The 27,330-nt window shown below is 43.7% G+C and overlaps 1 protein-coding gene and 1 non-coding gene across 15 annotated transcripts in view; one reads left to right on the top strand and one right to left on the bottom strand.

Moving 5' to 3' along the window:
• Window positions 1-27,330, top strand: part of CLASP1 (cytoplasmic linker associated protein 1) — a 162,348-nt gene that overhangs the window by 7,189 nt on the left and 127,829 nt on the right. The gene's annotated exons all lie outside the window — the stretch shown is intronic.
• LOC112841085 lies at window positions 27,217-27,330 on the bottom strand. The gene has a single exon (XR_003212721.2). It is a non-coding gene; the product is annotated as a U4atac minor spliceosomal RNA (small nuclear RNA).

The raw sequence follows: 27,330 nt of genomic DNA on the forward strand, positions 1-27,330 counted from the left end.
ACTATTAGATCTAAAGGGCAAGGTTAGCACAAGAACGAAGGGTATTATGACTGTGAGTAAATTTAGTCTGCATGTTGGGTGAAAGTTGCCTGCAGCAAGAACGTTGGAAAACTCTTGGAGATGAATAAATAAGGACAAGACATTTGGTTTTGGAATAGATCTTGTGATGATTTTGAATAGTTTATGTACAGTATGGAGTAATAGGGATTATGCACAGTGACAGGGAAGGTTCATTTCAGTCCAGTCTGTGTGGTAGAACAGGTATCATACTATGCCTGAAACTGCTTGAACACTTTGGATAAACACAAATATTTTGAACAGTGTACTGGTTTTGGTCCTCAGAAATCCCAAAGTGATTTACAGAGACTGTTCATGCTGTGCTTGTTGCCTTTGGATTAGAATTAGCAGTCACTTACATGCATGTGTGATCCATGTCCCTTTGTGTTTAGTAGGCAGCAGGGTGAGTATAGGACAGTCCTCACTTTCTCTGTCATGACTTGAACAGAAGGTTAGTGTCACTGGTAGATTTAAATGTACCTTGATTTTTTTTGCTAATCTCTAGATTTTTCACTGGAGTTCTGTTGTCCTCTTGATGCTGAAAGAAATTATTCATCAGCCCCTCGGGTCCTGCCACTAACACCATTCTGTTAGCTTCACCAAAATTATGCACACTCTTCCATGTCTTCTTTGTGGGATATTCCTTTAAGTTGCCTTAAAGCAACTTAAAGCCTTAAAGCCATTCTTGTCTCGCCTTTTGAACTTCACCATAAAAATATTGCCTACTGACAGTCCCACTGTCAGTGGGTTCTAGTTGCTTCTGATTTTGTCTAGTTGTAATTAAGTAATTTTGTAAACAGGGGATTTTTATGAAGCCTCATTTCCCTTGACTTCTTCTATGTAGATTTGCTGGTGTCTAATGCTGTGTTTTTCATCACACAGAAGTCTTTTAATGAAACCTCTTTTGGTTACTGTGTTTGTAAGAGCATATAATCTTTGTTATCTCGTTTATCCTACCACGTTAGGTTGAAGTTTGCTAAAAGTGGCCAAAGAATTCAGAAGTTATGGGACAGGAAAGAATATATGAATGTTAGATGACCAGTAAAATGATCTCTTCCTTAAAAATAAGACTAAAAAATACCTGATAATAGCTTTTTTTTTTTTAGCCTTCCAGTGTGTTCTTAGCATTAAGTGCATGTATTTTTGGAGGAACAGCCCACTAGACTAGGCAGTCTGGTGCAGGGTTACTTTGCTGTTTCAGATACCTGATTCTGGCTCTGACAGCCCTCCTTCTGCAGCAGTTGCGTTTTGGGAGTGAAAGGTAACATTTCCTGTGTGGCAGTAGGATCAGCTCATGGGATCACAGGATAACTCAGGTTGCAGGGGCCTTTGGGCTCATCATCTAGTTTCATCCACCATATCATTGTTAACAGTTAAGGCCTAAAACTTGTTTTCTAACAAAATGGATTAGCACATAAATGGTAACTGTCCCAATGTCGGAAGTACCTATATGAATTGACTACCAAATAAATGTTTTTGAGGTGCCAGTGATGACAGCAGTTTGGGTTTGTCTCAAAGATATATATGCTGACTTTCAGAGGAGTCACCCAAGGTAGTAGTGACAATTTATCCGAGGGCTTAACACAGTTTTATCTTTGTGCTTGACTCGCTCACAGCTCCAGATTTCTGGTGGCTGGAAGTGTGCTGTGTGTGAGTTTGTATGAAGCTACCTCATGTATTTGTGTACCATGTGTTGTCTGGTCTGTGGCCATATCATTAAATGCAAGAGGGAAGGTGTGGGAACACAGTGGAGACGTGTAGTCTCTGATTTTGTCCAAATGAGTGTTGCCTCCCACAAATCATTCATTACTTTCTTTCTAGATGAGATCTCTTTTTTTTTTTTTTAAACTAGGCAAAACCTGCTGTGTTCCTCATTTGGTATTGCTTTTGTGCCAAACATGAAACTTTAAAACAAAGCAACATTTGAGTATTCAAGAATCAGAGCAAAGACTCCCAGTTATCAGAGCATGGAAAGCAAGATAATTTTTTATAGAGTAGCTGGGATTTTAGCCAGTGAAAAGAATGTGTAGGATTGGATCTTGCATTAAGTGTGAGAAAGAAAATTTTTTTGGCTATTAATGCTTTTTCATCTCCAAAAGTAGCTTTGTGGAGAGAAGTTTGCAGAAACCATGAAATATTACATAGTAGAGCCCCATTCTGCCATAGACCCATAAACGGCTTGGGGTGGAAGGGACGTTAAACATCATCTAGTTCCAACCCCTCCCCTGCCATTGGCAGGGACACCTTCCACTAGACCAGGGTGCTCAAAGCCCCATCCAGCCTGGCCACACACTTCTTGTGGCTGCTCCAATGGCAAGACATGTGCAGGAGTGTGAAGGCTGGCAGGATCTCTGGGCTGTGGAAGCGTTGTGAGGTGAACTGTGGTGGTACAGGAGTGTTAAGGCTGGCAGGATCTCTGGGCTGTGGAAGCGTTGTGAGGTGAACTGTGGTGGTACAGCCTTGCCAGGGCTAGGAATGTTCGTACCAGTCAGCTGGTGGTTGAGAACCTGGTAGTAGTAAATGGGAAACCTACAGTTGCTTCTGCTCAGTGCATTTTGAAATTGTATTGTTTGAGTAATGTCTGCATTTACTGAGGAATCAGCTCTTTCTGCTAATTGTCATAGTTCTTTGCGTGTCTCTCAGAACTATGTTCCATTAAAAGTGATTTTGCCATGTATTGCCATGACTCTCCATTTGACTAATATCAAGTGACATAGCTGTGTTGGGTCTAATTGGAAATCCCACTGCAAATGGAGGCATCAGCACTTGTGCAGTGATGTGGAACAAATATCTGCTTTTAACAGTTTAGGAGGACTCCATGTCTCACTATTGGGAGCTTAAATAAAGGGGTCACCACTTCACACAGTGCCGTGTGAAGCTGAAAGTTACAGGCTTTTACTGATGTACACTCGTCACCAATGTTGTGTGATGGAGCCAGACCTGTTAATGCCCCAGTTTCTGTAATAGCTTTATAAATACAGACAACTCTAGCTTTCACACAAGAATAAAAAGAGTGTGCCTGAGTTTTGGAGGGAATGTTCTTTCCTCATGATGAAGTCCTGTTGCACCAAATTACTTAAACCGATAAATGCATTTGCGCATGTTCTTACCCATTTAGAGTGCTGTGGACAGAATGATCCTTGGGCAGATCAACTCCTAGCTTTGTAAATTAAGCCCACGGAGAAGATAATTGTGTACCTTGATTAACTCTGAGACATTCAGAGGAGCACTGCAGTGTTGTATCCCGAGGCATGAAGGGTGCCACTGATGTGCTGCTGTTGTGTGCGTGGCTGAACTGCTTGACCTCCATAAGGAATTTCTCTTGCAATGATTGGGTGCTGTATGGAAAGCTGGAACTGCACGCAGGTTTTAGTAGGTATGTACTCTAACAGACTGGAATATTTGGTTTTCTTTTGTCTGTCTGGCTAGAGCTTTCTTCCATGCCTGCATAGGTAGCTTTCATGATAGTCTGCTGTCCGCCTCTTCTACCTTCCGCCCCTTTAGGTCTTTGAGACCTACAGGTCTACCTGTATAATGTTGCTGGAATGTGAATAAGTTATGTGAGTAGGTCTGTTTGTGGAAGACTAGTAACTCCAGTCCCCATCAAGATCTGAGCTTTCTGGTTGCCTTCAAAGAGCTCTGCTGCTTTCTTTGTGTTGCTCAGGTCCCATTCTCTCCATGCAATTTCATCTGTTTCCTTCTGGAATTTCCTGTTCTGGTAAGCCCACTTACAGTTAATGAGGTGGAGAAAAGTGCGGTGGTTCTTGTTTGAAAAGTTGCACTAGAGATGGTGTGATGGGAATTGGCAGTACAGGTGGATGGGAAGGCAGGAACTGACATCTCAGGCCAAATGACAGTGCTTTGTAAGTGGAGATAGGAAACCTCAGTGTGCAGAACTGCTGGAGAGGGATGGGTGTGTGAAAAGAAGGATCATCCTAGGCAAGGTATCAGGGTAAGACAATTCCCTCTAAGGCAGTAGTGATAATAAGTGGGTCAGAGCTGGAATATTTGGGAAAACTGGAAGGGAAAGGTGAACTGCTGAGAACCACATGAGAACTTCTAGCTGTTTAAGACAGTTGAGATAGGCTGGACTTCAGGTCTGAATTAAATACTGCAAGTTTAGAGACTTAAGAAACTTGGAAAGTATCTTTCAGGTTCCCAGTCAAGGAGAGATCTTAACTGAACATTAGGTACTAACATGGTCTTGTCCCAGTTGTTTATCCTTTTTTGTGTTATCACTGAGGTGTTTGGGGCTGATGGTAATTGACAGCTCTCAGGCATCTTTCAGAGAGTTTTCTGGTGACCATTTTCAGGAGGAAGTAGTGCATGAGAATTGTAGCAGAGTGTGCTGGACAAACACTTAAGAACAAGAGTTGGTGACTTTTCTGGGTGGTAGCTCTGTTACAAAGCTAAGTCAGGTGGAAGGTGGTGTGAGGGTGGCTTGCTGGCTTTTTCATCTAAGGAAGGCAGGTTTCTCATGATGTAGTAGTGAAGTCATTTAGGTCACATGGATCTCATGGGCTCCAGAGTTCTTTCAGCTAACATAAGGGAGGGAAATAAAATGAAGGTAAAGTTGATTTAGACAGGACAACCAGGATGAATTGCTGGAATACATACTTTTATGCTCTTTGTGGGTACTTCACACTTCCTTGGGCTATGTGTTTTCTGTCTTTTACCTAAAATCCAAATTTATCACAATTGTTTTGCAGGAGTGTGTTTTATGATGATTCCAAGATTCCTGGTCCAACATGAATATAGTTTTGTTGGACTAGGCACAAAGGGGTGGCTGGGGTGGTCCTGCTGTTTTTATGTTCCCAGCCAAAGGGGCTCATTTTGTGCAGCTGCAGCCCTTGCACGCTGCTGAGCAAAGGCTGTGCTTGGGTTGGGTGAGACATGGAGTGAGAAAGTGTGAGGAGCTGTGTAAGTGACCATGTCTCAAAGAACTGGTTGTTGTGCAGGCAGGTTGATGCTGGGAGTTTAGAAGGCCTGGATAAAGCCCTCTGGGGAATTTGAGCAGGTGTGCATGAGCCAGGAGCTTGGAGGAGAAAGAAGCTGCTGATCTGGGAAAAGATGGAGCTTAGGGGAAGGATGAGGGTGGGATAAATTCTGCTTTCCCTGTGGGAAAATAACCAGTGGGGACTCTCAGGTGGCAGTCTGAGAGGAACAGGGCAGGAGGACAGGTTCTGGTGTGCCCTCTTAAATAAGGATGAGGTAAGTGCAGGCAAAGAAAAGAGGCCAAAGGCAGGACTCTTAGATGGTGTTCATCAGGGCGGGAGGTGAGCCAGGAAAAACTTCTGGGACGTCAAGGAGATGCCTTGAGCCTATTTATTTTCCTTCTGTTTACTTCACACTATCAGCAGTTGTAGGTGTTTGGCATCTTCAAACTGGGAGGATGGAAATGAAATGTGTTGCTGGGGGTTGTTTTCCGGGGATCAGAAGGGCACTTGTGATAAATGAGAGCAGCAATTCCGATAAGCAAATGCTTGCTGGAAAATGGCTCTACAGCCAAACTTGGCTGAGCAACAACTAAAACAAAAATGCTCTAAAACCTGCCTTTTTTAATCAGGAAAGGTGTGGTAGGGTTGGGACAATGGGAAGTCTGGTACTTAATTAACAGCTAAATCCTGCTGCCATTGAAGTCAGAGAAACTCAGCTTGACCCCAGCTGCTGCAATGTGCCATGTGTGGGCTCTCCGGAGATGGGACATAATTTTGGATGAACACCACAGCTAATGCAGGGAAGATATGTCAGTTTATTTTTAGTTTTAGCTCTTCAACTGCTTTTAATAACATGCCCGTGTTACTTGTGTGCATGTTAATAAGGATTAATTCACATTTGAATTTTGTTTCTTATGGAAATTTTTTTCTGGGAGACATTCCTTTGAGGCTAACCTTTAATAATGGGTAAGCGGGGGATAACTAATCTTGTTTTCTCTTTTGTTACAGAAGTCAGAGTGTGTGATTGAAATTTATGATTTTCCACTTCCCCTATTTGAAGCTTTTGAATCTGTATTTTCTCGTAATAGTTTTGGTGATTTTAAAGTAAAAGCACATGGATAGTTTTCTGTAGTCAATTATATCTGAATTTATATGAGAATTTTTTGTTTCTGTGCTAGTTACTTTGATATTGCGTGAATGTGGCATCACCAAAAGATGCTGTTTTGTATAAAGCTTTTACACAGTAGAAAATAGGGAAAAAAAGTCTTAGGCTATTACTGTTTTTTGTACTGCCCCAGGAATGGATATGAGAACAACCCCAGCCCTCTCTGCTGGTTTGCACTTTGGCTGAAGCACACCAGTTTCCAACCTGTGATCTCTTGGCCACGTGAAGCTTGGTTTATTGTTTAGGGAGCTATAAAAGATAGCTTGAAAGAAGTGAGGCTGTCGCCTGTGGGCTTACATTGGCTCTGTAGAGAAACATATCCTTACTAGAAAGTATGTAGATCACTGTACATTTCAGAAAGCTGAAAACTATTGCATGTGAATTAGATGGGATGTCCTTTTTGGCAGATGATAAAAGCGCTTCTGCATTGTACTGTGGTGTATGCAGTATCTGTATCTGTAACAAAAACTAAATTGTTGGTCAGAATTCTTAGTTCTGATTTTCTTCCTTTATTTGATTTGAAGACCTTAAATCAGGTTAAGCCCTAATGCTCTTGCAGAAGAAATACTTTATTCATAGAAAATAATTGGTTTCAGTGCAGGAGGAACTGCTTGGGATTTCATGAACTGTACTACATGGAATATCAGATTAACTGACCTAATGAGCCCCTTCTGCCTCTAAAAATCTGTTATTGGTGCAAATAATGTAGGATAAAGAGATCATAGTCTTTGCTGCCTGTGTTCTTTAAAATAATGTAGCTTGATGCTAGACAGATGATGCTGTTTTTGGTAATTTTTTTTCTTCTCTTGTCCTTGCTGTTTCCTTTGCCCTTCCTAGATCAGTGGTGTGAGAAGGATGTTCCCTCTGCTTCCAGACAATGCTTGTTTTGACATCCTGTATTCTGCTCTTGGTTCTTTCAGAGGAAATCTGCTATCTCATTTGACTTGAATAGAATCATTATAGGTATCAGTGTCTGGGCAGAGCAGCTGACTAACCAACACTACAGGCTGGATTGTGATGTGGAATTAAGTCTTTAGTCATGAAGGAGTGTCCTTGTGGAGAAGGTTATTTGCTTGGGTTGATGCTGAGTGATCACTCCAGGGTTGTGTCACTGTATTTGAAAGGGTTACCATTCTGTAGCAAATAGAAGAGCTGAGAATGAGATGTTTGGGAAAGCTGATCAGCAGGTACTTGAGTTGTCTCAGGACCTGCAGTAGTGTCCACATTCTTGCAGTAACTCGAGGTGTATCCTGCTCAGTTGAGGCCTGAGACTTGGCAGGGAGGGAGATGGGGATTGAACCCAGGTAAGGCTGGAAGGGGTCCTTTGCCACAAGATGTTTTCTTTCTTGCTGGCAGGTTCAGTGTTTGTGGATGATATGCTTAAGCTGCATATTGATACTGTTTTCATATTTGTGCCTGTTTTGGATCTCTGCTGTTTAGTGCTCATTTTTGGAACAGTTGCATACCTGTGAGATGGATCTTATTTTTTCCTTTTATCTAGCATCAAAAGACTAAAAGGAAACTTGAAAAGAAGCATTCGCTCTTCATTTGACTTGCACAGCTAATTTTCTCCTTAATGCAGTGAGCTTCAAGTTGCTGCTGAAAGCAAGTTTGTGCACATGCACCAGGAGTCTGCAAGGGGAGAGTCGCAGAGAGATAAATGTTCCATTCCAGGGAGCTGTAGATTTCTTATTTCCTGGTCCTCTTTTGTTGGTAATGAGCAATAAGTGATCTGTCTGCACTGAGCCTCACATGTCAGTCTTTATGTAGTTTCCTAGACCTGATTGGTCTCAGACTGGTGGTGGCCCATGCCTTGTGTAGTATAGTCTTTCAATAGGGACCCTATTTGTCCAGAGTATTTGGGCTGGAGCATTTAACAGACTCCAGTACAGATAATGCTGTTTGGTGCCTGATGGCTAAATTCTTCACTAGAACTAATCTGTGTATAAAACTTAGTGTGAGTCCTGCTTGTTAGGAGGAACCCCCTGCTTCTCCCCTGATCTTGCAAGATCTGATTTAGAAATTTTTAATGCATGTATTTTTGCTACATATAATGTAAATAGTTGGTTTGGAGATTCACTACTCTTCTGATTGGCATAGTTAATGATACACATATCCTGAAAGTCTTTGATGCTGGATCAAAAGAAAATAAAATGATTTTGGAAGGATGAGATTAATATCAATTTTTAAATTCTGTAGTGTGTTTCATCTAGAAGGATCTGGAATTACTTTTCAGACCAACAGAATGGCTAAATCCATCACTGAAGCCTGCTCTTACCTGGCTGAACAATTGACTTGGTACAAATGTGTTGCTTTCTGTCAGGCGCATTAGATCGGTTTAAATATTGATGTTCTATGTTCTCTGTCACCAGGCATTTAGGCAGATATTGTATTTAGTTCCTAGTTCGCAGATAAAGTAGCAAGGCAGTACTACAGGGAAAATTTGGCAATGGGCTAGTGAATTTTACTATGCTTTGAGCTCCGAACTAGTGTGTGGAGCTGGTCTGGAAGCTCATCTCACAGCACATTGAACAGAGCTTCCAAAGGAGGAATGAGAGAACAGCTTTCCTTGGTGACAGCTTGTGGCTGTGCTCAGAGTGGGCCCTGTGAGCCCCCCTGTGCTGTGTCCCTGTTTCAGCTGTGTTGATCCTGGTGGCCACATGTCACTGTGGCAGGCACCTGCCACAAGCCCAGGGGAGCAAGATAGCTGCCTGATATCCTTAGAAGCAAGAGCCTGTTCTGATTCTTGCTGGTAACTTTTGCTCAAAGATACAATGTTCTACAAACTCTGTTAGTGGTTCAATTAAAAAAAATTCTTCAACTTAAAGCAAACAACCCAAGACTAGACAGGATTTAAGACTATTCCTCTCTCCTGGCTTAACTCCTTCTCCTTCTGACTTACCTTTTAAATTTTCTTTCCCACTTCATCTTTCTGGAGCTACAGAAATAGGACCTTGTGAGACTTGGATTAAAAGTGGTGCAGAATAGTTGCAGTGCATCCTGCCTCCCTTCTGCCCTCTGAGTGGAAAAGAAACTGCCCTGAAGATATAAGCATACTTGCTGAAACAGTGGTAAAGGTTCTTTCTCTCTCCTGCTTCATGTGGAGGAGCTGTTCCTACTCCCTTCTTTGCTGCACCAGCAGGTGCATTAGGTGACTTGGCACCTGGGGCACGTTGGTGATCTGCCCTCCACAGCTCTGGCAGTCTGAAGCTTTTGCTTGCCAGGCTGGTTTAGAGCTTCCTTGGGCTGCTCCAGTGTGACTGATCACAAGAGACTGATGTGCAGAGTTGCCACCTCTGTTTGGAGGGAAAGGTACAGAACCAGTGTTAGGAAAACCAGACATGGTGGGAGGGAGCCCTCCTCTGTCTGTGTGACTGAAATAGGCTGGCAGGCAAGGTGACTCCATCGTGGAGAGGAAATCCCTGGTTATTTTTCACGCTCATAATTTTCTGCGTTATGTTTCTGTGAAGCTGTAAGTCACTCCCCAAAGTATGGAGGCTGCTCCACAAATTCCTGTTGAGAAGGATTCCTCATTGTGTGGAAGAGAAGCTAGATGGGTTGCTTGCTAGCTTTGGCCCTTTAAGTATAAAAACGTGATTAAACTACTGCAGGTGGATTTTGTGTGTGTCAGAAAATTACAATTACAAGTTAGAGACCATCTGTCTAGATTGCTGAACTGTGAACAACTGAGTGGGTACTGGGTTTCTGCTGGTGTAAAGTTTTGCTGGGAAAGCAGGTGCCCTTGCAGGGATTAGCTCCAGGGGAAAAGGTGTCTTCCCTCTTGCTTGTATATGCAGGTTGCTCTAGCTAATGCCACATGCAGATGCTTCTTGTTCCAGATTAATGATGCCTTCTTCCCCCAGCTCTCAAGGAGGTTGTTTAAAGGAGGGAGAAGTGTATTGACAGGATCCAGTTGCTGGGCCTGGTCTGTTTGCCCAGTTCCTAAAACCACCACAGTGAATTCACTCTGGAGCCATAGGAAGGGCTTAGTTGATGCTGAGCTGGCAGCCTTAGCAGCAGGTAATTGCAGTTGTGCCTCCAGTATTTTGGGCTCTTGGGAAATGACTAGAGGCAGAGTCTTACCATTCTCCCCTTCCCAAGCATATTGCACACTCTAGATTTGAAAAAAGGAAAGTTCTCTTGCAGATCCTTGTCAGCCAACCATTACTGCTCCCAGTCTGGCCTGTGAAGGAGCTGTGTGGATTTTATTTCATGTGAATAAGAGGAGAGCGATAGTGAAGAGTGGTTAATGGTGAAGAGCCTGCTATTGACTCAGCTTGTACAAACCTTTCTCCCTCCTCTGGTTGCTGAGGTGGTAAAAGAGAGGTGGTGGTGACAAAATGCAGGTTTACAAACCACAGATTTGTGCCACAGCCAAGCTCTTCTGTGTAGGTAGTCAGAACAGCAGTCCAGTGTATTTGCTGGGTGGCTCATGAGATGACGCTTTAGATACCTTGCAGACACCAGCAGACTTTTTGGGCTTGTTTCTGTCCTGCTTGTGGTGTTTGCAGGCAGAAAGATGCCTGTAGGAGGTTGTGCTCTGCATTAGAGGCTGCAAGAGGGGGCACAGTTGCAGTAGTGGTACAGAGTGTCCTGCTTGGAAGTTTGTTGGCCATTTTGTTCATCTGTGTTCAGACAAAAGCTCGGTAGAAAATCTGTTGAAGAGTTCAGAGGCTGCGTATGATTTTTTAGGAAACCCTAACCTAGACTGTATGTTTTCCCTGTGGTTTTAAGATGAATAGGCATTGCAATAATGTGATAAGAGGTTAACATGTATGACTAGCTTGTGGGAACTAATATGTTTTGATGGTCTCTATAGTATTTAGGCTATCCATAGAAGGAAGAATTTCCTGAGAGAAGGTTTTCAAATAAAGTTTCTATTTCCAGGTAACCTGGGCTATTTAATATCCTCTCTCGAATGAGGAGCAGTGAGTGTTTGCAAGGCGTGGGAGCACAAGTTGTGAACGTCAGTCACAGCTTGAGTCAGCAGAGGTGCAGGGCTGGTTCTTCGTGCAGGAACCAGGCTGTTATGGACTCGGGTTCAGCTGGCAGCTCTGCCACTGACTGACAGTATGCAGTGTCCAAGTACATAATGTCTTTCCCTTCTCCTGAGTCACTTTTCTGTTCTTTTGGGAAAATATTTGTTCTCATTAAGTTGAGGATACTGGCTGTATAAGCCCATTGTAGGGATTTGAAAATGAGGGCTGATGTCAAGACCTCTGTAGTTGGGGAAGGATGTCTAACTTATGATCAGCTTGTTTCTTGCTCCCTCCAGAGCCAACAGCTGAGGAATATGTTGTACCATAGACCTCACCCTGGGGTTTGATTCAGTGGTGGATCTTAAGTACATGGGGGGAAGACACTTCACATATCTGAAGGTTTGGGAAATTGTGCAAATTTCCTTTTTGACACACTTTCATGCAATTTGAACTTGTCCCTAATGAGGTAAAATACTACAAGCCTAAAGTGAATTTTATATTGATTTGAGTGGCCTGGGGACTTTTTTACAAGGTCTATCTCACTTAGTGTGGCATAAATCCATTTTATTTAATTGGGAAAGGGCTGGTCTATGTGTTATTTGGGCTTTAGTAGCTGGTCTTCTGTGGCAGTGCAGCACAACTGAGTCACACTGAGAAGGAAGCCAAGACAGGGTATGCTGAATATGCTAACATTATTTCCCTTTCATGCAGGGTCCAGCATGTGTGGTTTGTGAAGTTAGTATGGGTGATTAGAAAGTTGTTCAAAATAGCCAAAAGTTTGTAAAGACCTATTGCTTGCTGTTGAATAATGAATGTCACAAGTGTGAAGAGTTTTATTGGTCTTGGAGCATCTCAGCCTGATAGAACCTAAATGCCTCCTTGCATCTTGCTTGCTGCAAGGAGAAAGCTCTTTCATGTTCTGAGTGCTTCCCTAACTTGTTATTCCAATAAATCTCATTATGTACACACTCTAGACTTCTCAAAGCTGGGCCCAAAGTAGGTTCTGTTGAGAAGAAAATTCTGTTTGTGCTTGTGTTTAAGTTGGGGTCACTGGTGTAGAATTAGCTAAGGATCCTTCAGGGAAAGAAAGGATGGATGTGGTTTGAGTTTCAGATGTGGAAGAGAAAGTCTAAGGTTAACCCATAGCCTTTATATACGTCATGGTTGGACGTTAATCTTGATTTAAGCCATATTGGAAAGTTTGTTAAGGAGGGTGTCAGCCTTACCCTGGGGAGTAACTTCTATTAGCGAGTGTAATGTATTTTTTCAGTACATTGCCTGTAAGAGTCTACCACTGTGCCTTTCATTATTCATAAAGGATGCTTACTAAATACTAACTTATATTGCTGATAATGTATTTTTAATGGCAAAGAGGAAACTTTGAGGCTTTATAGGTATTGTAATGTAAAGGACTTCGGGAAATAGTGAAATTCAGTTTATTGTTTGTTCACAGAAGACAAATGAATGTACCCAGCTGTATTCTGTCAGACCTGTGCTTAAAATACATCCTTTGAAGATTTCACAGCCTCCTGAATTTGTCTGTTCCAGTGCCACTCTCCTCTTCATGTTTAATTTTCTTTATAGCTAATCTAAGAGGATTTCTCTTTATCCTTCTCTTGGAGGATATGGGAAAAGTCAATCACCACTCTTGTTCAAGTCCCTGCTTGCAAAATCTCTTCAGTGTGATTTCCGCTACAATTGTTTACCTGTACCAATGAGGCTGGTAGTTTGTGCCTTATTCTGCAGTGTGTTGGCAGACCCTTATCTGTGCTGAGGCATCCCCTAATTGCTGATAGATCTGGTGGGATTCTGGGATGAGGGCACGTTGCCCTTTTCATCCCAGAAAGGTGATAAGTAATTGAAGGGTAGAGAAGAACAAAACCTCACTGGCCTGTAGGTTAATCTGCTCAAAGGCAGAGGCCTTGCTCATGCTTCCTTTTCACTCAGGGATTATCTGCCCTTGGAAGTGTAACATCTTCATAATTTAATGAATATCTAAAGAAATCTTTAGCCATTTTATGGTAGCTGCTCTGGTTTCCAGCTCCAGCTCTGTAGCAGTGTCATTAATAAAGAGGTGGGAGAAGATGTGGGATGAAGCTTTAAAGGCATTGTTGTGGGCAGAAATAGTTTTTGTAATCTCTAGAAAGACACAGCATGTGGCAGGGAAAAGAGCACGCTGACAGATGGGGTGAGTGCAGCTACAGTCATACCAAGGAGACGCTGTTGTGAAGCTTTCATGCCGTGGCAGACAAGTGGGTCACAATGTTGATATGTCACCCTGACTAGGAACTTCTGCTGTGATCAAGAGTGTGGTGATAGGAATGAAGGCATTTCTGAGGAGGGCACCAGTAGAAGATGGTAGGATTGATCTGTGTACATGGAGAATTTTGCCCTTGGAGACAGAGGGCTTGAGCCAGTCTCCTCTGAGTGAACTTCTTGCATGTACAGCCTGGAAAGCAACAGTGGAAAAGAGAAATGGTCTTGGAGGCTTGTTCTCTTGGCTGCAGCAGAATTGTCCCACTCAAGTCAGGTGGGCTGTTTTCCTTGGTGGTCACTGTGCTTACAGTGTCTCACAGTCATCTGATGTACATGGCAGAAGTGAGGGGTGGTGTTAACAGTTTTTTGGTTTGTGACTGTGTCTATGGGCATCGTCTTTCCTGCCCATTCCTTGTCGGAGATACCTTTTTGGTATTCTGGATTAGCTTTGCAGCCTGGGGAAGAGTGCACCTTGCATGTGCACTGGGGCTGGACTGCAGCTGCTGTAGTGGGAGAGGCCAAACGAGTGCACTGAGAGCTTGGAAGAACCAAGGAATGACTTTTAGGCTTTCTTTTAGGCCTGCCTCAAAAGAAGTTCTTGAACTGTTATTATGTGAGCAGAAAACTGGTTTGACTTGTGCTGCTCTTCTCATCAAACTTAGTGAGGAAGGAGAGCTACATATGTCTGTCAGCTCCCTGCTGCGTGTGGCAGGTGCTGGGCTTGCTCTTTGCTCAGTGTGGTTGTAGGGCAACTATATCGAGACCCATATCTGCTGTGTGTGGGAAGAGGACCTGACCAAAGCCTTGGGAAGCAGACTTGGGAGCCTGATCCTGGCTCTGCTGCAAGTCTGTTTTGTGGTGCCCAGAGTCAGCTGAGAGCACACCAGTTCCTTTCTGTAAAATCAGAAAATGTCTTCAAGTTCTTGCAGAGACAGTGTAGGCTGGAAGGGTGCTATTTGCCTGCATGCTGCTTTACACAAGTGAAAATAAAATCAGTGCCAGTTGATTGATGTTGTATCCCTTCTCAAATCCTCATAAGGAGGGATTTTGGATTGCTTTCCATGGGTGTTTTGCCTGAGACCTTGTATTTCTTGTTGGGGAAAAGTGGTACAAGGGAGGTGTTGATGTTGGCATATCCTGACTTCTAGTCCTAATTATCCAGTGATAAAGAAGAATTTTATGGAAAAATAATGCTACTGACTTAATCTGTCTTGCAAAATAAAGTTTTCACTACCTTGGGTTATTTAATGAGTTACTTAAAGAAACCATCAAATCACGTGTAAGGTCAGCACATAACTGGACTACTCTTTAAAAAGCAAGTGATCTCCCTAGTAGACTGAATGAACTTAGTAGATAAAAATTGTGAATTCTTAGTAGCTAAAAATCTGTTTCTAAAAAATTTAGGTGATTTTTAAAGGTCTGAATTAAGTCATCAAAAAGGTGAGAAATGTATAAGTCATCCAAAGGTGACTGCTGATTTCCCTGTTCCGTTTCTGGAGAGAGTGTTAGTGCAGATAGCTGGCTTCAGACTCTGGGTTTGTGCTGGTCTGTTGGTCAGAATCTGGCCAGTAGCAGCAAATCCAAATTCCTTACTTTTGGTTGATGAAAATGTCAAGATACATCAAAAAACAGTGCAGAGCCTGTACCTCTCTTGCAGTTCTCTTCTTCAAATAAAGAGTTAATGAAGAATCTGTGCTTTGCTTCTGTGTTGCTTTGTGTTTGTGGCATTTTCTTTGATGTATGAATTTGGAGACAAGGAACAGAATGTATATGTGCATACTCAAATTCCAAGTCCTTTGAAGGATGGGGGAGAAATCTCTTTAAATGGTGATGTGAGTGTACAAGTAGTTCTGCCTGGGTATTTTTTTCCTGCATGTATAGATCTTAGACTGAACTTCATTTGTTACTGAACTGCATGCTGGCACAGTCCCAACACTGCAGGCAGATGTATTTGAAGTAGCCAAATATTACAACTTCCTAACATACAGTACTGCTAGACCTCAGTGTGACAAGTTTATGATAGTAATAATGCTTTGTAGTTCCAGAAGAGGATATGAAAACTCATGAAAAACCCTACCCTGTATTTCCTGTCTTGCAAGGGTGCAGGAAAGTGCTATTAACCTACAGGAGGAAAAAGATGAAGGGCAAGAAGAGACATAACTGTATCTGGATCTGCTTCTGAAGTGGTTCGTGATGTTCATTTTGTAGAAGATTTAGCAACTATCTACTTGACTTCCCTTACAATGTCTGTGCTTAAGAAAAAGCAGCCACTTGATCTCTAACCTTCACTACAAGCAGTGTTATCAGGAAAGAATGATATGTTTCTTGGTTTTATCCTTGGGCATTGTCATACTTTAAGTCCCCTAAATGATGTTTTCTAGTTTGACTTAGTTACTATCTGTGAAACTCAATCTATATTTCAGCTGAAATATCCTCTGTGCCGTAGACTGCAAGAGACTTGCCAGCAGCAATCCCTCCTCCTTCCAGAACGACATTGCCATTGACAGACTGATAGAGAAATAGTAATTGAAGCCTATAGCTCTGTGTGACTTTGAAGTTTTTACTTTTATCAGATGATGTTAAGTTAAACAAAACCTAGATAAAGGAACCAAAAGCCCGATGCCATTTCTTTGCTGAAAAGAATGTACCAATTCCTGATATGACTGGCAGTATTTGAACTCGATGCATGTGTGTATCTTGCTGCCTGATCTATATTGCAGATCCTTTATACCTGCATGAAACCCTGTTGAATTCCAAGATTGTCATGGATCAGATCATGTAGCTGTAGTCTTTGGGGGCTACAAATTGTTGCCTGGCTTATACTACTGTACCTAGAGAAGGATTAAAAAAACCAGTTTTGCTGTTTCACAGTCTGTCAGCAAGGTCTTGCTTGTGGTGACAGAGAAGCTCATTAAACCTGTTTATGAATTGGCAGGGCTGCTTCTAGCTAGAATATATAAAACTGTTTCAGGTTTTAATGAACATTTGAAATCAGTTCCAGCTGAGGACCTATATGTTAAGAATCGAATAAAAAAAAAAAAGCTTTGTAATAATGTGACCTACCTGATCTAATTTGAGCAGTGGGGTGGGGATGCTATTGAACTAATTGGTCTTTGAAGACACCTTCTAACCTGATTTTATTGGTGAGGCCTATTCTTATGCTTAAGGTAAAGAGCTATTGTGTCATTTAATTTGACATGGAATGTACAGTAGGGCTGGATGGGATGGGAGGCAGCAATCTGGCATCCTTTTCATGTCAGGTTAACAGTGGCACACTATCACATCCAGCACTCTGTTTGTCTTGTTTCAGAATTCACAAGGCATCGGATTTTTGGCTCTTGGAGCTCTTGGAGTGACCATGCTTTCCCTTCTGTGTAGAAGAGGTTACTGTATTTAAGACAAAAAGTAATACTAATGGGACACTTCAGTTTGGAATACGTGTCTCGAGGGAAGAAATCGCTTTGGAAGTTAGAGGAGCAGGAAAGCTTGCATCACTTCCAACCAGTATGAATAAAAAGAGATAAGATGGTGTAGAATAAAGAGGTTTCAAAGTTGTGAAGGGCACATTTTTAGAATTATCGGTCCCTCTGAGTGCTGCATATTTCAGTTCAAGCTGGCATTTAATTTGTGCTTTAGAAATTTCCACCAAGCCTGCCTTAAAATCTTTTGGAGACAAAAGTAAATAAGTAAATCCCCCTTTGAATGTGCTTGTGATGACCACAGGGGACAGCTTAAGAGGCAGAATCTTTTAAGAAGTCTCCTCCTCCACAAATTACAACTATTTCTATGCTTCTTTCATAAAACCTGTTGATTTGAACAAGAATGAAATATTTAGAAAATTGTTCTTCCCTTTCTTCTCTGAGGTGAAATGTGACTCTAATTCTGCCGCTTACATTTATTCTTCTTCAAAATTGCTTTTCAGTGTTGCTATAAGTTTCTGCAATGTTGGGGCAAAAAAACCGCCTCCCTCCCCCTGAAACATGACACAATCTCTTTTACTAAGCTATATTACATTAAATTTCTGCATTTTTATAAAGATATGCTGTGCTGTTAACTGCTTGCATAAGTGTATCCTGTTCAGCAGGAAGCTCCCAGGCTGTTCTTGTTAACAAGTGTCCAGGGAGAACAAACCTCTGAGAAAATAACAGAATTACAAAACAAGGCATCAATCTTCCAAAATCACAATCAAAATAGTTATTTAAACACTTGATTCAGCTTACTCTTTTTTATGTTGAAAGTAATGATGAGAATTGTGAAGGAGAGAAAAGTGTAGTAAAAGCATTGTGAAAGGTGAGTAGAGCCTGTCCAGGAGGTACATGGGGGTGTCAGCTCTTTGTGTGCCCTGCACTGAACCCTGAGTGGCTTCTTGGGTTACATTTATAGCTTCTGTTCCTCTGATGTATTTCAGTTTCTTAAGAGTTCCATCTAAGATAGTTAATCCAAGAGCTAATGATTTAGTTGAACATTTAATTAATACCTTTCTTGTATTAGTCCGCAAGAATTTGCGGAAACCTCCAGCGTGAGGGATGTTTGTTTGTGTAGCTGCGGCACCAGAGCATTGATAGGAGCTATCTGCCTGACTTGTTTAAATGTGTTTCTAGAGCTGGATATAGAAGCCAAAATGTGTGTGGTTTGTCCCTATAATTTTCCAGTTGGTTTTCCACTTGTGCTGTCAGCTGCTCAGACAGTTTATTCTTTTCCCTTAACAAAGTGCTGGCTCCTTCAAGCAATGCAGGATGTAGAATTCCTTCCTCTTCCCTTGAGGTGTTTGTGGTTGTTTTTTTGTTGTTGTCGTTTTTCTATTTTGGTTTGGCTTTTCTTTGGGGGGGGGAGGGTCTGTGGGTTTTTGTTTGTGTTTGTTTGTTTTGGTTTTGTTTTTGTGTTTTGTTTGTTTTTGTTTGGTTTTTTTTGTTTGTTTTGTTTTTTTTTTTTTAAATCTGTAAAATGTCTCTCCAGTTGAACAGTTCTGGAGACTGGAGCACTTTGGCCATGGGTACTGCTTGAGCTGCCTTACCAGTGTCAGCCCACCCTTCTGTCCCAAGGACACACTGGATCTTGAACCAGTGATTGGCAGGCTGTTCACCTTGATCTGCTGTGGCTGGGCTTCCACGAGTGCCCGCTGCAGGAGTTCTTTTGTAGCAGTGGGTTTCCAGCAGGACAACAATAGCCAATAAAATCTTTCCAGGCAGATTTTGTTGAACAATTATCCTGCAGTCAAACAACTGTCACCTGTTTTATATCTGGAATATCAGGTGAGTAGGATGATGAGGAGTGTTTTTTGTATGGAATTAGGTTTTCCAGACAGCTTGTTAGAAAAGCCACAAGTACCCAGCTGAGCTGCTGGGCTTGGTGCACGTGGTGTTTGCTCCAGAGCAGTTCTGCAGACATTGCAGCCTCCAAGTGCCAGGGCAAGAAATCTACCCTTGTCCGTGTGCAGGTGTCTCGGACCCCGGATGCCTGTGGATGAGTAGCTTGCCTGAGACTGCAAAACCTCTTTGGGTTCCTGACCACATGCCAGGCACCCATGTGGCCCAAGGGTGTGCCCTCATTTAGATGCATTGTGCTTCCCTGTGTTGTCATATAATTGAGTATCTGTTGGACACAACTAAAAAGGCGTCTGTTTTCAGTCTGAGGGACGAAAACAGATGTTTTATTCTCTCGTGAGAGCTCAGTAGAGTGATGCATCAGCTGTTGCTCCAGATCTCGACGATGACAGCTAAGAAGGCAAAGGAAAAGACACAGAGGTCAAAAGGAGTTAAGGAGAGGAACATTAAATAATTTTTGTTTCCTGTGTGTTAGGTGACGTGGAGTTTAGTTCTGAAGCATGTGGAAAGAATTAGCCTCTAAGTTAGCATGACGTTTTACATGAACAGGGGCAGAATCTTTTAAATTGATTTCTGTTTCCTAGACTGGACAAATTAAAGTCTTGGAAGAGGCCTAATTGCTGAAAGTTAAAAGATATTAAAAAGCAATACCTGAATAGATGAAGAACTGTGCTAAGAGCTGAGCATAAGAGAGACACAGTTGCAAGAATCTTGCATGAGGTTGGAGCTGCTGAGCCAGAAGCTGTGTAAGAAGGTCTGCAGGGCGCTAGGCCAGGGCCAGTTGTGTCACTTCAGTGGAATGTCCCTGTCCCCTTTCGGGATCACATGGTGGTTTAAGCAGAGAGAGCATGGTGGCAGTGCCGAGCTTGCAAGTGGGCACTGCAAGTATTTCTGCTGATGTGAGGTCTGGTTCTACCTGCACAGGCACACTCAGGTGAGCGTGTCAGGGCTGGGACTGTGCCCTTCTGTGTTCTTGTGGCATTGTTTTTTCTGGGGTCCTGGTTGTAGCTGTAGTCACTGAGGGCAAACCTTTGCAAGTTTTCCCTTTAAGTTGTTTGGCGTGAATTGAAAAACAGAAACTAACTGTACCTTGGAGGGACTAAGAGAGAATGGTAAAAGAGGAAACTGATGTAGCCAACAGCTTAAACCAGAAGCCTCAGTCTTCACTTACCCATCTTACTGAACAGTAAGCTGTGGGAAGCACCACATCTGCTGTATAGGTTGTGCTAGATCTTATGGCTGCTCTAGATGCTGGGTTAAATCTAGCTCAGGTGCACCCCTCACTGGTGTAGGAGAGACTGAGAAGTGGTTTAACCCATACCTTTAGGGGTCTTCCTCAAGGCTTTCTCCTGAATGGGTCAGAAAGGGTATGAGTAGGATGCCTGGGGACTCTTCTCAAGGGTGTAGGACTGTGTGGTACAAGCTGAGCAGTCTGTCTGTGCAGGGCTGGGAGGTGCTGTGAAAGCTTTAGGTTAAGGTGTTTCCAGAGTTTTACAAAGGCTGTGGCTACTGAAAATGCTGTTGCATTCTTGACTGCATGTCTTCCTTTGTTCCCAAACAAGGCAAGAACAAAGCCTCATTAACTGTGATCTAGCAAGAGATGCCAGCACCTAGTTCAAGTCAGCTGCTGCCTACTCCTCACCACAGTGGCTGCTCGGCCTCTCAGATTGATCCCCAGCTTTTTTCACATTCCACCAGCTGGTGGGACTTGGCTGGTTTTGCACCTATTTGGTGCCCTCCTCATGAGGCTGTCCATGCAGCCTTGTCATCACACGATTGCTGTTGCTCATAAAAGGGTGTATTGAGTGGTGTGATCTGGAAGTGCAGATGTTCAGAAGCTTGGGAACTAGTGATCAAGGGGAATATCTGGATATTTGAGCATCCTCACAGTTCTTTCTAGTCTTTGTGAGTCCTAAGGGAGCAAAGAGGACTGTTGGTGATTTTCTGCTAGGTTGTGTGTTTGCCTTGTTTTTTATCACATGCTGTCTAAACCTCGGAAGCACTTCTATTTCAATATTAGAATATACTGAGCTTTTCTATTCCTCTTGGTGTTAGAGATGGAGTTGGGGTCAGTGCTTCTGTGCTAGAAGCTTTGAGGTGCTCCAGCTGATAAGGTTCTGCCTAAAGGCAAATTACCAGTGTGATTTCTCACTTGCTCTGTGCACTGTAGCAGCCTTTTGCCTGTAATGGAAGGGAAAGCAATGTTATTAGGGGAACCAACCTGGTCTTTTAATAAGGCACATTGTGCTGTGTTAGCAATTTATTAGCTGCCATAAGAAAGGCTTTCAGTTTTCCTATGATAAACAAAGCAGGGCAATGCGATGGCTTTTTTCCTTTCTCTGACATATTCTAGTTGCTTTTCTGTAGGAGCACTCATTGTCTGATGCTTCATTATGCCTTGAACTTCTGAGATACAGCTGGTCACCAAAGCTACAAGGATGTGGTGGTCCTGATCCTAAGCTGCTGCTGAGGCATGATCTCATCATTGGTCACAGAGCTACATTAATTTTTCGTTATTGGCTGAGAAACTGGCTGTAAGTGCTCAGCTGGAGGCAATGGAAATGTATGGAATAGTGGCAGTGTTTGTGACTAAGATATATAACTGCTTTGTGGTGAGGAACCAAAGGTAACAGCAGTTGGTAGTGCAGGTGTTTCATTTTGATGTTGTTTCATATGAAGACACTAAGCACTGAGTGCTGCCGTGCAGGTATCCATACCTGTCAGGTGCTCTATAAACAGGACCACCTTTCTGAAACAACGCTCCTGGTTTTCAGCAGTGTTTGGGGTAATTGAGATGTGGAAGCGTGAAATAAGCTGGGGCTCTGCTTTCAACTGCCAAGCCTCCTGTTCTGTTACCACGAGTGCTGCTTCCCTGGAGATGGAGCACAACTGGCGTTTATGTCAGTGGTGATTTACCTGCTGTGCTGTCTGGTGTTTTGACCTCGCTCGAGGTAGAAGAGCCACCTGTGCTCCACAGTGGTGACTCTGCAACGTGTGATTCCTCTGTGTCCTTTGGACAGAGCCCAGTGGCTGCTCTTCTTCTCATCACGTGCAACAATTCAAGGACCAGTTCAGAATCTTTGCAAAAGAGGGTGAATTAGTTATTCTTTGGAACTCATCCCTTCAGTTCCCCTGAGCAGAGGCAGGGCAGGGAGCAGTGTGGCTGAGGGCTGATTCGCTCCAGCTCTTTCACTTAGGACATATTTGTCAGCTCTCCTGCAAGTGGATGACCACGTTTCACAGTGATCATGTTGTTTTAAGCATCACTCTGTTTGTCTTTGTGGAGTTTTTGTAGTGATAACTTCTTGCTCTGTGGTACATTTCCTTAAATTGCTTTTAATTACTCATGTGTTATACCAGATCTGTAGCTCTGAGATCAAGAGACAACTGAGGGTTTTTTGTTGGCTTTGTTTTCTGGATCCAGAAAGTAGTTCTTGTGATTTTTTGCTTTTGCACAGGAAATGTACCCTTGTGTCCTAACAGTAGGAGTAAAAATACATCTATGTATGGATCATTTCTGACAACTTTTTCTTAATACCTCCTAACATTTAAATTACTTTAGTTCTTCTGGGATTTATTTCACTCTAGATCTAGGCAATATTTACTAAGTTGCTCATCTGTTCCCAGGTTTGTAAATGAAGGAGAACTTTTAATAACCAGGTTTTTGCTTGGTGGTTTCATTGGGTGTTTTAGTTCACCTGCTTCCAGTCCAGCAGTGAACCCTGGCAGCCTGTCACTTGTCACCTAGGTTTTACTCTCCTTGATCACTGTCCCACAGTGCTGCACCATTACAGGCTCTGTGAGTTGGCATCAAGTAAACTGGTCCCCAGAATTTTGGTGTGAGCAGTGAACCTTAATTCACAGATTTCATTATAGTTTTTTACAAGCAGTAGTTTTGAAGTGCTGAGCTGTGCTCTGAGCTCTGTTGCATTGGAGCAGCGGGGGGTTAATGAGATGGGCTGATTGCAGTTCTCCCTCTCTCCAGTCTCAGAGGACTGGAGGGAACAGTGGGAAGTTGTGTTACTCCTTGTGTTGTGTAAGTGAGGCGTTTGTTGGAAGCTCAGATGGATGGGACTGTAGTGTGGGGACTGCTGGGATACTACTGGCTGTCATCACAGCGAGGAAAGGTGATTCAGTCCGCCTGCAAGGGTCAGAGGAGCTCAGAGTCGTGTTGGTATGGAGGCCTAGGGAAAATAAACTTGCAAGATGATGTTGGACAGAGACAAGGACTGAGGGGAGACCACAAGTAGTGGAGCTTTGGGAACCTGTCTGTGTGGAGAAGCACAGGGCAGTCAGTACCTTCTGGATTTTCCTTTGAGGTAGTGCCACAGCACAGACAACATGAGCAACTTGGGATTCACTGCCTGTAGAGAAGGCTGTTGTCATGAGCTGTCCTCACAAAGAGACAGACATCTCTGGATGTACTGCCAAGAGAAGAGAAAAGGTCTTCAAGCATGACATAGTAGGAGAGACTGGGATAAGGGATACAGAGATGAGAACCATTGTGTGGTTTAAATCCTGTCAGGTCTGCTCAGTGTGCTGCTACTCTGATTTGCATGCAGTGATGCTAGGAGCCCCTCAGTGCTGATACTCTCCAGTATACAGGATGTGGCGTCCCTGCTAAGGAAGGACAGAGTGCCTGGGATGTTCCTGACCCACCATGACTGTTCTCAGCTATAAATAGTCTTTGTTTGATCTGGTATTGCTTAGTGTAACTCCTTGTTTTGGGCAGAATAACTGATCACCTGTATAGTGGGGCAGAAAAAACCCTCTGAATGGTTTCTGTAGCTCTTTTTTCCATTTTTTTAAATCCAAAATAGATATCTGGCCTCTCATCAGTATCTTAAAACACAAAAGAAAGTCACTATAAGATTGTTTGGTAAAGAAAAACTCACACATTAAACTTCACAGATTTAGAAATTGGTGGTAGATAAGAAATAAATATGTAATTTTTCTTCCAGGTAGCTACTCCAAGAGATTGCGATCCATCTTCCAGTGTAAAAACTTATATATCCAAACCAAGCAGATGCTCTCTCGAGGCATTGCTGTATTGAATGGCAAATCAATGGCCCAGCACCCAAAATTGTGTGGGGATTTTGAAGGTGATATCTGTGGTAGAATGGATGGTATCTCATGGATCTAGAGAAAGAACCTAGGAATAACTATTTCAAGTCTTCCCCTGTTCAGCTGTTAGACCACAGCTTGTAGTCATGCCAGTAAAACCAGTTGTGCTGCTGTTACTGCCTTCTTGTTGCTGGTGATGGTTTTGCAAATTGTGTTGTACAGAACAACTCATGATCTGTGTCTGTGCTAGGGTTGTTGGGCTGGGGAGATGTACTCATGCTGCCAGTGCAGATGTGATCCCTGCCTTGGAACATGAAATGTTAACTGCTGGAATGGTAGAAGGAGGTGGACTCTTCCAGAGTGGATGTGGTTGTGTTCGAGTGCAGGTGGAATACAGCAGTGAGCATTTAATAAGTTAACTTCACATTTCTGTCTGCCAGGAGTTTTGTTACTGTTGTGCTGACCCAAAATATGTACTGAACTTCAAAACTAAATTTGCAAATGTCATCTAACTTCAGTGCTTCCTTGGTCTTTTGTGCCCAGTTCAGTTATGGTGGATGTTTCATGTCTTGAGGAATTAGAACTGCTCTCTGTCTGACTGTTTATTGCTGGTCAGACAGGCAGTGATGTGGGGCATCAGTGCTTGCCTCAAGTTTCCCAATATGTAGTCTGAAGTGTTCTCTTGTTTTCAGAAATATATTAAATTTGCATACTTAAAGTATGCAAGCGCGTCTTCATGTCTTTGTTTATGAATCCAAAAGACAATCTAAGCAAGTGTTCAAAAAAACCTGGTTGAATTCTCTTACAAATCCTTTTCTTCATGGTGAGACTTAGAAGTCTTTTCTTCCATCTCCCTTCCCTCCTCCAAGAAAAACATCCTAGGCAGAGACTTCAAAGTGAAATGGCCAAGCTGTGTCACCAGTGGTGGAGATGAGCATGTTGAAACAGCATGAAGCAAGCTGGTGACACAGCTGGGGCAGGAGCTCTCTCCAGCATTTCCATTTGGTTCCCAAGCTGCCAGGTGTGGAAGGTCCAGCAGGAGGCCAGCAGAGCAAAACAACTCCGTGGGGATGTGCTGCTCAGCCCATTGATGCTTCCCTGCAAGAGACATGGGATAAAGGTTTGTGCAGCAGCCATCACATCTCTGCTGCTTGTGGCATGATGCAGAGTGGAGGAAAGGGTTTGCCTCACCCCACCACAGTTTGTGCAGGCTGTCAGGGTAGCCCGAGGCTGAGATTCACTCTGGTTACTTTGTGCTGGATCAGCTACTGCTGGATTGTGCAGCTTTCTTAGCCTTTTATGGGAGCATATTTAGGTGTGTAATACCCAGGTATTAAAGAACAGATGCTTTGAGTTCTTTGAAGTAACTTTTTGTTGACCTCCTTAAAAAAAAAAATTATTGTCTGTATTGGGAAAGGCTGTGTGGCATCCTGGGAACTAATTCTTTACTGACCCGGCAGTCACAGAGAGGCAGGAGAAGGGCTTGCTGACAGCCCTTGGCACCTACAGGAAGTACTTCGTGACATGACAAAGCAGCAGCAGATGCCAATGGATCTGAATTCTCGGTGGTGTAACTTACCACCCAGACTATTATTGACTATATTGGGGAACCTCAGGAGTCAAATAAGCAGAGCAGCAGAGTCTCAGACCGAGCACACAATACTGTGTGTTTCTGATTCTGAGATCGCTCTTTTGGGGGCCTGTATAAAGTAGTGGCTAAAAGACCTGTGCTGATGTAAAGGCCTGAAATAACTCTGTAGTTATCAGCACTGCAGCTTTATCTGGAATTTGATGGAGAGCTGCCCTTCCTGTGCCTTGGTGTGGAGCTGTGCTGGCCAGCTGGCTTCCCTGGAGAGAGGCCCTGCTGTGGGATCTGGGAGTGGAGTGGCTGCTGACGGGGCCCATCCCTGCTCCGGCCCTGAGAGTCTCCCCTCTCCTGAGGTTCCTCCTGCTCATAGGTGTGTTAATTCAGGCAGAGCCGACTACTTCAGTGGTGAACAGGTGGGCTCTTCAGTGCAGTCAGTCCAATGCAACAGTTGGGCTGGAATTCAATTCATTATTCATTTGTTTGCCAGCCATGCCCTGGGTTGTCTGTTATCTGTCTGTAGTGGATCCACTGGCTCTCTCAATCTGTACATGATTTCATCTTTTTACCTCTGACCTTCAGGAGTTTGAGGCAGGTGGCACGTTGGGGTTGATAAATGAGTCCAGCATGGTCGAGAATAACATCTGCTCACCCCAGTGTCTGTTTCCTCAGTAGCTGTCCAAGCGCCACTGTAATCATTGTGCTCAATAAATCCCCATTTTTATAAGCACAACAGCAAAAAGTCGTGGGAAGCTTAGCTTGTCCTCCCAGCCTCATCCTGGGGGTGAACTGCAGGGTATGTTTGCACTGTGCATGTGTTTCCTTTCATGTTTGAGCGATGAGTTCCCCTCACTCTTTCTGGCTTGCAGGCAGTTTGAAGAAGAGATGGATCCCTTCCTCTCCCCGGATCGAATTTACCCCTGGGGCACATCTCTGTAATTGCAGGCAGCACACTTATCTCTGTGCAGGATGTTTCTGTGATGGGACTCTAATCAGACAGCTGTGAATGGTGACTGGCACTCAGAATCCCATTGATTTTCCCTAAAAGCATCGCTCCACTAATGAGGATCCGGAGCCCACTCTCTTGCTGGGGCTCTGCTGCCGGACCCCGGCCCGGAGGCTCCGGGCGAGCTGGCAGACAAGCGGGCAGCCATGGGGCTTAGGGCAGCTGGCTGAGCATTTGTCAGTGGTAGATTAAATCCAGTGTGCAAGATGAATGTGAAAACGAAACACGGCTTAACAGAAGCACGAGGAAAATTCTCCTTTGGCGTACAAATAGATTCTAGATCTTGTCGGCATGCTGCAAATGATGTTGAATTAAAAAAAAAATTACACGGTTGAAGGATCTGTTACTCCGAGGGGGAAAACGGCAGGAGCTGTTTGGAGAACGTGTGTTGGGAGAAGTTAGGATCCAGGGGCTTGTATTTAGAAAATTTTTTTTAGCAGACTTGACATGGAGTTGTAGGCTGTTTCCTGTATGCACCGTGCATAGCTCCGTGGCTGCTCCGGAGCTGAATCCATGGGACAGACAGAGGGTTGTTGTGGACTGACCGCTGTCATGCAGAGCAGCCGTGGCGACTCCAGCAGGAGTTAAAACAGCGTGACCCGGGCGTGGAACGTGAGGGGTTTGTTGTGGACAGCGGGTATCCCGGACGCGGCTTAGGGACATTGGTTGTTGGTGGGAGGGGGGGCAGTGGGAGGGGTGCCGGCGTCAGCCGGGTGTGTCAGACCGCAGCAGTCTCCATACACACGCCGCCGCGACGGGTGCCCGGTCGGGCTCGGTTCGGACGGGCTTTCCTGCCGCGGGGCGGGTGTCATTGGGACGCGCCGGGCACTCGCCGCGGTGCGAGGTTCCAAAAATTGCGCCGCGCACGGAGCGGGCGCCGCTGTGTTGCTTTAGGCGTTAGCAGGGCTGCCCTCGCCACACGCTCATTGAGCAGCCGCGCAACCCCCAGATAAGGAC

The sequence above is a fragment of the Manacus vitellinus genome, unplaced genomic scaffold, assembly GCF_001715985.3.
Source record: "Manacus vitellinus isolate BGI_N305 unplaced genomic scaffold, ASM171598v3 scaffold_22_pilon, whole genome shotgun sequence".
NCBI lineage: Eukaryota > Metazoa > Chordata > Aves > Passeriformes > Pipridae > Manacus > Manacus vitellinus.